We start from the raw sequence: 11,332 nt of genomic DNA, 5'->3' as shown, positions 1-11,332 counted from the left end.
CTTCGCTGTCTAGACGCATATGAGGGAAAATGCGCCCCTGATTGTATAAGATGCGGGAATGTAAGTGCATCTAGTGCCACCCCTAGTTGGTTTTGGAGTATTGACGACAAACCTAGTTGAGGGACTAATGTGTTTGTGAGAATTGCAGGATAACACAGGTAGAAGTCCCTCATTGATTCGGTTTTCGTACCAGAGATGACCCCTAAAAATGTATGAAGACATTGAAGTCAAAGGTGGTATATGAAGATATTCACATTGAAGACTATGAGAAGAGAAGATACCACAAGAAGCCTATGGAGCTCGAAGACTTAGATCTTTCGTAGTTCTTTTTCTTTTGTGTTGAGTCATAGGAACCACCATACTGTTAAGTGGGGTCCAAGAGAACCAGTCAGAATGACTGAAGTGATGCCTAACCTAAAACCTATGTCTTCGAGTGAAGACTATGAGAGCGAATCTTGTCCAGAGTCGGACAAGTCAGCTTTGCTTGTAGCCCAAGTAAAGTTGCTGTGTGAGTTTGAAATCTGACCGTCGGAACACGTGTTAGTTCCTTAGTGACCCAGGGTCATTTCAGACAAATCAGGTCGGGTTGCCAAGTGGCTATAAATAGCCCACCCCCTACAACCATAAACGGTTGGCTGCTCAGATTGAGAGTACGGCTTTTGTCGTTTGAGAGCAACCCACCTTGAAGCCTTTGAGAGAGAATTCGTTGCGAGGATAAAGCCCTAACCACCCAGAGCCAAAGAGAATTGGGCATCACTTAAGTCTTCTTGTCTGTGTGATCTGAAGACTTATTACACTTGAGGACTGTGTATCCTCCAGCCGGTTAGGCGTTGCATTCTGAGCATCCAAGAGACATTGTGGACTGCCGGTGAACGAAGTCTGTGAATGTTTGGGAGTCTACCTTGAAGACTTACCAGAGTGATTGGGCGAGGTCTGTGTGACCTTAGCTCAAGGGGAATACGGTGAGGACTGGGTGTCCTGAGCTGCGTGTTCAGGACTGGATGTCCGGGACTGTGTGTCCTAAGGATTAAATACCTAGCCGCCCTAACCAGACATACAGTTGTCACAGCAACTGGAACTGGTCCAACAAATCATTGTCTTTAGTGTGTCACTGGTTTCATCTTCCCTTCCCTTTACTTACTGTTGCTCCTTGTGAGGTCATTGTATGTTTGCACTATCTTTTGTCTTCACTGAGTGACTGCATGTTCTGTTTGGCTTCATAATATCTTCCTACCTGATCCTTACTACATTGCTGCTATTAAGTCATTGTGCTTTCATTATATTGAATACTTGACTATGGCTTGCCTAGTGTAGTCTACCTTCCGCTGCATGGTAATAGGTTTATTTCTATCGTTTGTCTTCATAACTTCCACGTTTTGAAGACTTTCATAAAAATCGCCTATTCACCCCCCCCCTCTAGTCGATATAACGCACTTTCAATTGGTATCAGAGCTTGGTGCTCCCTTGTTCTGTGTGATTCGGTTTAACCACCTGGAGTTTTAGCTATGTCGACTACAGGGATAATTAAAGTCTCCGCTGCGTGCCCCGTCTTCGATGGAACTGAATATCCCTACTGGAAGAATAAGATGCGCATGCATCTTGAAGCCATTGACGTCGACCTATGGTATGTCGTCGAGAACGGCGTTCCCAAGGCTGGAGAAGATGTCACTGCTGCTGATGTCAAGAAATTCGTTCAACTGGACTCTACTGCCAAGAACATCATCTGTGGTCATCTGACCAAAGGACAGTATGGCCGTGTGAGTGCTTTGAAGACATCTAAGCTGGTCTGGGACTGGCTCTCCAAGGTCAATGAAGGCATCTCAACCCAGAGAGATCAGAGAATCAGTGTCCTTCGCAACCGCTTCAAGCGAAATGACAATGAGAATGTCCAGCACACATTCGACCGACTCACTGACATCACAAATGAGCTTCAAGCCCTCGGCGCTACTGAGATCACCAAACATGAAGTCGTCAAGACACTACTGAGATCACTTGATAGTTCGTTTGACATCCTAGCCCTGATGATTCAAGAACGTCTTGATTTCAAGACACTCGATCCGTCTGACATACTTGAGAGGCTCAACACACATGAGTTTCAACTTTCTGAGAAAAGAGATATCTACGGTCCAAACTATGGGCGAACTCGTGCCTTGAAGGCAAAAGCTGTCTCCTCATCTGAAGAAGAATCTGATAGCAGATTCTGAACCGAAAACCGAGGAAAGAGGGTGTTGGGTTCGTAAGGAAAATGAATGCTGATGGCTCTTATTGGAAACCTGAGCAGTACCCCAAAACCATGTGGGTTGCTACAAAGGAACCTTCAGCAGATCCATCCAATCTATCTGGCTTCACTTGTGCTAACCCCATTATCATTGATGAATCCTTTGATGCAAACTATATACTGTTTAAGAATCAGAATGGTGAAGTGTTTGCCAAGTACATTGGTACTAACTGCAGGAATGGACCACCTATGAAGAAAATTTGGGTTCCGAAAAGGTGTCTGGAGAACCTTCCTGTGAATGTCATCATGACACCTCACGTGAAGAAGACAAACCTCAGACCAAAGGCTTCATACGGTCCAAAGGCTTCATATAGACAGAGGACTCACCTGAGTCGCACTAACGCAAATGTTTTGCAGGGAAACCATACTCAGGCTTACGAATATGAAAGCGGTTCATCAAACCGCCATGTTCATAAGAACAAGAACTATTCTGCCTATTCTTATGAGTACTATTGTCCGCCTGCAAGACTGTTTGCTAGGGCTCCAAAGCCAAAATTCTCAGATGCTGCACTTAGACTTATTGCTTCTAAGCCACCCTTGAAGATGTGGGTGGCTAAGAAAGCTTAACCCTCTTTTGCAGGGAAAGGTCTCGAGCAGAAAACCAAAATCGTCTGACGCTATTGCTGGGGACCTTAAACAACTTGTAGGGCGCAAGATCAAATGCCCGAATGGTCTTACTATGTACTTCATTCCTGAATCGCTTGCTACTCTACCTATTAGTCCAAATCTGGATCTAAGCTTTCATAACCCCTTGGTTCGTCAAATGTTTTTGCTTCACAATGCTCTTGGTGAAGCCTATCCCCCTAACTGCATTGTAGGGTACGACACCAGCGTCTTCAGAATGGATTATTGATAGTGGATGTACAAATCACATGACTGGCAAAAGAAGCCTTCTTATGGACTCAACCTTACGTCCATCCGACAAGAGCCACATCACATTTGCTGACACTGGTAAAAGTAAGGTATTGGGTCTAGGTAGAGTTGCAATCTCAAGGGATCAACACATGGATAAAGTCATGCTTGTTGAATCCCTTGGCTTCAACTTAATGTCTGTCTCAATGCTTTGCGATTTGAACATGATCGTAATATTTGGAAAATATCGTTGCCTTGTACTAATGGAATCTGACAAGTCTCTAGTATTTGAAGGGTATCGAAAAGATGATTTGTACGTGGTAGATTTCTCAGTAGGACCACATCTTGCCGTATGTCTTCTAGCAAAAGCTTCAGAATGTTGGCTCTGGCATCGGAGGCTTGGGCATGCTGGCATGAGGAACCTCCACACCCTGGCAAAGAAGAAGCATGTCATAGGCATCGAGGGCGTCAAGTTCAAGAAAGATCACTTATGCAGTGCCTGTGAAGCAGGGAAGATGACGAGGGCCAAACATCCCTCGAAGACAATCATGACCACTACTCGACCCTTCGAACTACTTCACATGGATATTTTCGGTCCCACTCATTACTCAACTCTTACTACTACTGCTTGCCTCTATGGCTTCGTCATTGTTGATGATTATTCTAGATATACTTGGGTGCACATAATCCTTTACAAGACTGAAGTGCAGGATGTCTTCAGACGCTTCGCCAATCGAGCTATGAACAATTATGGCACCAAGATAAAGCACATCAGAAGTGACAATGGCACTGAATTCAAGAACACAGGACTTGATACATATCTTGATACCTTGGGCATCACACATGAATTCTCGGCCCCGTACACGCCACAGCAGAATGGCGTCGTCGAACGCAAGAACAGAACACTCATTGAGATGGCCAGAACGATGCTAGATGAATACAAGACTCCAAGAAAATTCTGGCCTGAAGCCATTGACACTGCATGCCATACAATCAATCGTTTTTATCTTCACAAGCTTCTGAACAAGACATCTTATGAGCTCCTTACTGGCAAGAAGCCAAATGTCGGTTACTTCAGAGTATTTGGCGCAAGGTGCTGGATCAAGGACCCACATCACACCTCAAAGTTTGCACCAAAAGCACATGAGGGTTTTATGCTTGGATATGGAAAGGATTCGCACTCCTACAGAGTCTTCAATCTCTTTCATTTCAAAGTGGTTGAAACAGTGGATGTGCGGTTCGATGAGACCAACGGTTCACAAAGAGAGCAACTGCCAAATGTGCTAGATGAAGTTCCATCCAGTGAATCAATCAAGCTAATGGGAACTGGATAAATTATAACTTCTAAAGCTCATCTTGAAGAAGAACTTATCATCTCAGCACCTGATCAACATGAAGACAATGCTCAGCCTGAAGACATTCCTTCTAACAACGACAATGATCAGCAAGAGAAAAGTCTTCGCCATGTACATCCTCGCGTTGCCAATGAAGTGCAGATTGAAAGAATAATTGATAGCATCAATGCACCCGGTCCACTCACTCGTTCAAGGGAAACTCAGCTAACAAATTTCTGTGGGCATTTCGCATTCGTCTCAATAACAGAACCCGAGAAAGTTGAAGAAGCCTTCATGGAACCTGAATGGATTCAAGCTATGCAAGAAGAGCTTCAGCAGTTTGAGCTGAATAATGTATGGGAACTGGTTAAGCGTCCTGATCCATGGAAGCACAATATAATAGGCACCAAATGGATATACCGCAACAAGCAAGATGAGCATGGTCAAGTTGTCAGAAACAAAGCTCGTCTCGTTGCTCAAGGATATACTCAAGTGAAAGGCATTGACTTCGATGAAACATTTGCTCCTGTGGCTAGACTTGAAGCCATACGCATACTGCTAGCATATGCAAATCATCATAACATACTTCTATATCAAATGGATGTGAAGAGTGCTTTTCTCAATGGCAAGATTGAAGAAGAAGTGTATGTTGCACAACCACCTGGCTTTGAAGATCCAAAACATCCTGACATGGTATACAAGCTCAACAAGGCACTGTATGGCCTCAAACAAGCCCCTCGGGCCTGGTATGACACACTCAAATACTTCTTGAAGAGCAAAGGCTTCATACCTGGTTCCCTAGACCCCACTCTCTTCACGAAGACATATGATGGTGAACTGTTTGTGTGCCAAATATATGTGGATGACATTATCTTTGGCTGCACCAATCAGAAGTACAGTGAAGAGTTTGGATATATGATGCAAGAGCAATATCAGATGTCCATGATGGGAGAGCTGAAGTTCTTCCTCGGTCTTCAAATACGACAACAACGCAACGACATCTTCATATCTCAAGAGAAGTATCTCAAAGATTGCCTGAAGAAGTTCGGTATGCAAGACTGCAAAGGCTTCACAACACCAATGCCAGCAAAACATCATCTGGGTCCCGACGACAATGGTAAAGAGTTCGATCAAAAGGTATACCACTCCATGATTGGTTCTTTACTTTATCTCTGTGCATCTAGGCCAGATATTATGCTGAGTGTTTGCATGTGTGCTCGATTTCAAGCGGCACCAAAGGAGTCGCATCACTTAGCTGTGAAGCGAATTCTTCGATATTTGGCTCACACCCCAACTCTAGGACTATGGTGTCCAAAGGGCTCAGAGTTTGATCTAGTTAGATTTTCGGATGCTGATTATGCTGGTGACGAAGTTGATCACAAGTCTACATCAGGCACATGTCACTTTCTGGGACGATCACTTGTATGTTGGTCTTCAAAGAAGCAGAACTGTGTATCCCTCTCCACTGCTGAATCTAAATACATTGCTGCTGGATCTTGCTGCACTCAGCTTCTGTGGATGAAGCAAACACTCAAGGACTATGGCATTCATCTGAAGCAAGTGCCACTTTACTGCGACAACGGAAGCGCCATCAAGATTGCCAACAACCCAGTTCAGCACTCGAAGACAAAGCACATTGAAATTCGTCATCACTTTCTCAGAGATCATGTTATGAAGGAAGACATTGATATCATACACGTCAACACTGAAGAGCAATTGGCAGATATCTTCAGCAAGCCCTTGGATGAGAAGAGATTTTGCAAGTTATGGTGTGAGCAAAATATCCTGGAATCCTCAAATGTCCTGTGATCAGGCACACATCCTAACCCTTATGCATATTGATGACTTAGATGTGCAACACACGAAGTAAAGTATATCTTCAATCAATGAAGACATGCATTCTAAGTGTGAATACATTAATGTGGAATTTGACTTCAGAGCGCCACGATAATTGTGCGCCGTGTCTGGGTCTAATACTTCCTATACAGTGGGTAACGCCACCACCAAATGTTCTATTTTTGAAGTGTTTCACTCATGGAGTTATATTTGCTATGTCTTCACATTTGGTTTGGCTTCGATCTCAACATATCTTCATGATTATCTTCACTATGTTGATTATATAGATATATATATATACTAGTGTTCTGTCCTCTACAGCATTCACTTATAGCTATGTCTTCTTGTTGAATCTTTTGAACTAAGTGAATGTGATCGGACCCTAACCTCTCTATGCTTTCTATCTCAAATTCTATCTCTCCAAATCATATGCATTCTATTGAAACTGTCGAATGTCTTCTCAGCGTCCTTGTCAGCAGAAGATACAAAGACAACCATTAAGTCCGTTTTCAATGCTCATTCCTCCACATGAAGCAAAAACATCAATCTGTATTTTCGTATCATATTCCAGCAGCTCCAATGCCTTAGAGCGGGATCTGCTGCTCTGTTCCCTTAGATGCAATAGTTTACTAATCCGGTTTTCCCCGGAGAAGTAGGAACGACCACCCGACAATCAAGACGTGTGTGGGACGTGGAACAAACCCCAAAATTCCACATAATGGCCACGTGTTCCTCAGATGCGAATCGCCAGGGGCACCTATGTAATAGCGCAGTGTCACCCCTGTACCTATAAGTACACACTTCACAGCGGTCATTATCTCTTCTTCCACTCTCGCACGAACCCTAGCGCCACCGCTAGCCCTCGATGATGCTGGCGACGAAGCGCTTCGCTGCCGCAACCTCTCCGACGCCGTCTTCACACCGACCGCGGACATCGTCCTCTCCGCCGTCGCTGTAGGTGTCCTCCGTCGCCAAGTTAGGGCACGGAAGACCGAACTGCTCGGCCTCATCTTCCACTCCGTCTAGCAGTTCTTAGTGTGGTAAATAAAACTTCCTTTTTACAGCACCGTTGATCCTATGGATTTGTCACTTTCTACCACAAGCAGTTTCTATTCACACAAGTTAGATCTCTCTCATACTGCATCTCATAACATGCCTAGTATATTCACTTATGCTTCACAAAGTAGTTAGATTCCTCACTTGTACTGATCTGTGGATTCGTACAAATCTAGAACCAACTCCTTATCTATGAGTGAATGTCTTCGCACGATGAGGTCAATGTCTTCTAAACTGATTTATCTTCAAAATCTTCTGAGAATGCATATGACCTCTTCCCCTTCCCTCGCACCTTAATGCTGTCACAGGTACATGTCCGTGGGAGAATCCTTTGGTTCTCATAGTCTGCATTCATTTGCAGAATTCTTACAACATCACATAAATTCTCCCGAAGCTAGTTCCTGTTGGTCCAGCAAGAGAAAACCTTTGAAGCCTTTGAACGTGTTGAAGCCTTTCAAGTTAAAGTTTATGGCTTCAGAGAAAGCAGCAAGGAAGGGTGGCAGATAGCATCGTGGCGGAACATCCAGAGATCTGCTAGATGAACTCTCAGAAATGTACAAGACAGATCCTGAAGAGGATTACAATTAGCGCAAGACCCGAATCCAATGGATTCGAAGATATTGGGCAGAACAATGGTTCAAATACCGATTTGTAACCAAGGAATATGCTGAGAAAAATGCCGTCAAGAGACCGTGGGGAGACATCCTATACAAGAATCTTCTGCCCAGGTCTAGAGATGAAGCCATTGCATAAGGCTTCTATCCCTGCATGGTCCGTGGGCCACAGCCGGCTGATGCACACCCATCGTCACTACTATGGTGTCGTGACGACAATCTATTCAAGCGCAACTTCTAGTTTGCCCAGAACTCAGCGAAGCAGAACAAGAAGACTTTGGGGCTAGACTTCAACCCTGGTCCCTCATCTCCAAGGGCTGATGGCACACGACATGCAGAACCCAATGTCATCGGTCCTTTCTACAACCTTGAAGGCCTCATCACCCACATCTTCGCTCAAGGGACTGCAGTGAATGAGCCTGCAGCTGACGCTGAATCAGATGAAGCGCCTGCAACGCCGAAGACAAAGAAGCTGAAGAAGCCTAAAGCTTCAAAGCCTGCCCCTTCACCAAAAATCTCACGGGCGAAGCCACTGGCAACTGCACCTCCTGGAGACAGTGTGCAGTCCGAAGACTTATCTCGCATCTCCAAGCCCCAGAAGGCCAAGATGCCTCTGTCACACACCGGCCAAGAGCTAACTGCTGCTGCCATTCTGCACAATGAAGACATTGATCTGTCAAGTGATGAAGATCTAGCAGATGACGCTCTTGAGCAACTCATCAAGAGCAAAGAAGAAGCAGAAATCTTCAATGATCTGCCTCTCTTTGATGTGACCATCATCCACAACTTCATTGACGAGTGGTTTGACACGCCAAACATCAGCTTTGAGGATCTGCAGCTACCCATTGGCCTCAGTGTCACCTTCCAAGGCGCTATTGCTTTAGAGCTAGCTGTCGCCCAGCGCATTGTTGAACTGAAGAAAAAGATTGACTAAGAAAAGGCTCAGTTCAAGAAGCATATGGCCAAGCTCAGCGTGCAGGAAGTGAAGAACTTCAAGAGTATGATGCACGAGCTCAAGGAAGCCTTTGTAAAGAAACGTGCAGAAGCTCATGGTTCGTGTGAGCGCATGAAGACTCTGGCTGACAGATGTGTGCAAGCCTACAATGAGGCTGAGAAGCGCAAGGCCCTTGGGCGTCCTGGCATCGACCCTAGGATGGCCGCAAAGAAGAAGAAGAAGGCTTCTATGGCTGAACCCAATGCACCAAGGTAGGAAGCAGTTCCGATTGTCTTCCCAACTAAATTGACTGGCTCTAAGCCAAAAAGCCGGTCAACCGCTTTAGAGCTCAAGAAGACAAGGACTGCTGAGGCTGAAGCCAGGAAGAGGAAACATTCTGAAGCCTCTCCTACTACCCCCTCCAAGAAGAAGAGGAAGACCAAGAAAGATCGGGCTGCTCCCACAGAGCCCTTGATAGTTGAACCTATTTCTATGGTCTATCCTGAAGCTGAACGCCAACTAACTATCCATGAGCCTGCTTCCACAGAGGCTCATGAAGCTGAAGACTTTCCAACAGCTGATCCCATCGCTGCTGAAGACATTGGTCAACATGACAATGTAGAAGATGGTGCAGTCCTTCCTCACCTTGAAAACAACAAACTCATCAGCATTGGTCGTCCACTAACGCCAATTGCACAGGATGCTTCATGGGCGGATCGCCCACAAGAGGAAGAAGACTATGAGGCCCAGCCCACTCAAACTCCACAGGCGTCGCCCGCGTTGCGCAGGCTTCGCAAAGGTCCAAGGCCTCAAGTCTCTATTGAAGACCATCCGGCTGCATCAGCCGCGGAAGAAGAAGTTCCACAAGTTCCCACACCCCTGTCCCACCAAGAAGCAGTTCTTACGGAGAACGTGCTTGTGACCGACCCTCCAGCTCGTCAAGTGGAGGATAAAAATCTTAAGGCTGCCACAACCACCAATGAAGCTAATGTGGAGCCCTCCCCAACAAAAGCTTCAGAAGACAGAGAAGCCACTAATCCTACCACTTCTGTTCCTGAGTCTGCTGTCGGTCCCCATTTTGACTATCATGTTGAGCACAGGCCTCAGGTCCAGAAGCCAATCCCAAGATTGCCAAGGTTCCCAGGTCCTGCATCAGCACCTGGCTCCTTCAATATCAATGGCTTCAGGGTAGACAACACATTCTTCGATAGCTCCAGGAACCCCTACTCAAGGGAAAGGATATCATCTGATCGGTTCTGGAGCTATCCTCAGCGAAGCTATTACTCATGCATTCTTTACAACCAAGGTCGCATCTTCCCACACAAGCGCCTTGACATTGAAGCTATTGCTGGTCTACCCTGTCTGGAAGAAGCTTCGGATTGCTTCAAGGAAGTTGGACTGCTACCGTTCGTTACTGACCAAGAGCATTGGAATGAAGAGCTCCTGCTCCAATTCTATGCCACACTTCACATCAGAGGGTATAGCAGAGATCCGAAGACTTGGGTCCTGGAGTGGATGACTGGAAGCATTCATCACGAAGCCAATGCATTTGACATCATTGAGCTCACTCGTTTGCCCACTCCTGGTGATCTCTACGAGCATGGCTGTCAGCTGCATAGTGAAGCTATTGAGAGCATCTTTAAGCGGCTTGAACCTGATACGAGTCAGATACTCAGCATGATGAAGCCATTGCCCCAAGATGCTACTTATCCCACGGAGTTCTTCGTTGAAGACCTTGAGTATCTGCCAAGAACCATCTATCACATCGTCAGGCAAACTCTCTGGCCCATCAAAGGGCACTCTCCAAATGCCAAGCTTGAGGGTGCAATGAAGACTTTGGTCTTCTATATTCTTCATGGAAAATGCTTCAATGCACAGGACTTATTCATCCGCCAACTTGCTGCATCAGGCTCTGATCTGTTTGGCTTGAAGTTCCACGCCCCATGGGTAATGCGGCTAATTAAACTTGACTCCGATATCTCATATCAGCCATCTGCGTGCAATCATAGGATTTTTCTGCCTGATGTGGATATCTCTACTGAAGCCATCTATCCTGAGCCTGCAAAGGAACCTCTAAGTCTTCAGAATGCAGAGCATCAGAGTTTCTCGCAGAACATTGAAGGAGTTGAAGCAGTCACTCTGGTGTATCCTTTGGCTGGCACTACACGTGCACCACACCCTGTCTCCACTGAAGCCACTGATAGTACAACTGCTCCAAGACCCAAGAAGCGCACTCGTGTTCTCAACGACCGAGAGCTTCTCGTGGCTCTTCATCGGAAACAGGATAGGCATCATGACTGGCTGAAGCGTCAGATGAAAAGCCTCTTGGTGGATGTTAATCGCATTCGCAATCTTCCACCAAGAATGCTTTCGTTGCCCATGAAACCTGTCGCCGCACATGGAAAGGGCTAACGATGATGTGTTCTGA

Source organism: Triticum aestivum, chromosome 6A (genome assembly GCF_018294505.1).
Source record: "Triticum aestivum cultivar Chinese Spring chromosome 6A, IWGSC CS RefSeq v2.1, whole genome shotgun sequence".
Lineage (NCBI taxonomy): Eukaryota > Viridiplantae > Streptophyta > Magnoliopsida > Poales > Poaceae > Triticum > Triticum aestivum.
The sequence above is the reverse complement of the archived record's forward strand: the minus strand, read 5'-3'. Positions refer to the sequence as shown.